We start from the raw sequence: 2,210 nt of genomic DNA, 5'->3' as shown, positions 1-2,210 counted from the left end.
AGGGGTGAACAGGCCGGCCGCCGTTCTCACGTCGTGCTCGGACTTGGGATGATCCCCCTAGTCCTGGGCCGAGCACAAGGTGTTGCCCCGAGCGTGTGCCCAAGGCACAACTCCACCACGCCATGCTCCCTAGGTGGTGCCTAGGTGGGCCGTGCACGGACGTGTTTCCCTTCTTGTTGGTCCTTAGGTGATCGGGGTTCGCCGCAGCCAGACGCCCGTGCTCGACCTTGGACCCGGGGCGGGGGACCCCGGCGGCACACCACAACCACAACGTGCTTGCTAGTGTGCCTAGGGGATGGCAAGGCAACGTGCATCTTGCTGGCATTGCACCCAGCAAACCTTTGGGCAACTCGAGTTTCAGCAGCACGACACCCCTCCCCCCTATAATAGGCTGCCGAGCCATTACCAAAGTGCCACGGGAAGACATCCTTTTCCATGAGGAGACATACTCAAGGAAAGTGCTCTAGAGGTCGAATTTTGATGCCGTTTTTTGCAAAAACCTCTAGAAAAATAAGATATTTCCATCCTCCAAATTTGGTGAATTTACACCTTGTGGATTTTTTTTGACGATTTTTTTACCGCCCGGAAAGCCGGAAATTCAAAAAAAATGAAAAACGGAGCAACCGTGCGATTTTTGACCTGGATTTTTGTGTGCAGCCTTCACATAATATTACCAAGGTTCCCTCAAAATTTTAGAAAAAATGCACGAGCCAATTATGAGATATGAAAATTTGGCTCCTTCATTGCAACGCTCCGAGCCATCGTTGCAACCGCGGGTGCCTCCGTTGCAACGAAACCAGCCAACGATGCACCTAACCCACCGTGGCAACGCGACCTGCCTCCGTTGCAACGCTCCCTGCCTCCGTTGCAACGTCACCAGCATCCGTTGAAACGCGCCCTGCCTCCGTTGCAACGTCACCAGCAACCGTGACAACGCGACCTGCCTCCGTTGCAACGCCCCCAGCCAACGTTGCAACGCGCCCTGCCTCCGTTGCAACGTCACCAGCATCCGTTGTAACGTCACCAGCCAACGTTGCAATGTGCCCAGCATCCGTTGCAATGCCCCCAGCCAATGTTGCAATGCCCCCAGCTTCCGTTGCAACGATCCCAGCATCCGTTGCAAAGCGACCTGCCTCCGTTGCAACGTCACCGGCCAACGTTGCAATGCACCCTGCCTCCGTTGCAACGCCTCTAGCCAACGTTGCAACGCCCCCAGCCAACGTTGCGACACGCCCTGCCTCCATTGCAACGTCCCCAGCATCCGTTGCAACGCGCCCAGCCTCCGTTGCAACGTCACCAGCATCCGTTGCAATGCGACCTGCCTCCGCTACAACGCCCCCAGCCAACATTGCAACGCGCGCAGCATCCGTTGCAACGACCCCAGCATCCGTAAATTGAATTTTCAATAGGAAAATTAAATATGCAAAACTAATATCAAAATAGGATAGAGCTCGGAAAAACGAGAATTTTTATATCAATTTCGAAAATTTGGCTCAAAATCGGACCGGAAGCACCGAACCGGTTGAACCGGGGCACAAACCGAGCCCGTGGGTCCCACCGGACCCATAATATAAAGGAAACAGCAGCCTTCTTCTTCCTCATTAGTTGCTGCAACGCCAAAACAGAATTGGAGGAAAGGGAGAGAAAATATTAGCATCATTAGCATACACACTGTATGTATAAGGCATACTGTATGCGGCCTGACCCGTACAAAATTATAACCCTTGACAAGTAAACCGAGTATATACATATATAGAAATTTTAGGGTTAGTATTCCGAGTTCATTTTTCAAGGCCTCCTTAAAACAGTTCTCAGTGTGTGGGCGTCAAACTCGGGTTGTTATATTCTACCCACCTTATAAAAATTTTCGTCCTCGAAAATTGATATAAGATAGAAAAGATTCATATCAACTCCATTTTCAAAAATATCGAAGAAAAGAAATAGAGAGGTGTGGCATGTTCAGTTTGCAAAAGCGAAAGGAACCATATCTCATGAAAGAAGTCTGAAACAAAGAATCTTACGGCAAGCAACCAAGGAAGAAATTCACATTAGCACTCAGAGTATGCGTGCTAAGAAACCTAATAGGAACATGATAAAGTTAAGCAAAAGAATAAAGGAAAGCCAAGGAAACAGCATAACTAGCCCCTGACTTAGCCTGCGAAGCTAAGGCTGGCCAGAGGATATATATATATATATATATATATATATAT

The sequence above is a fragment of the Arachis ipaensis genome, chromosome B06, assembly GCF_000816755.2.
Source record: "Arachis ipaensis cultivar K30076 chromosome B06, Araip1.1, whole genome shotgun sequence".
Classification (NCBI taxonomy): domain Eukaryota; kingdom Viridiplantae; phylum Streptophyta; class Magnoliopsida; order Fabales; family Fabaceae; genus Arachis; species Arachis ipaensis.
The sequence above is the reverse complement of the archived record's forward strand: the minus strand, read 5'-3'. Positions refer to the sequence as shown.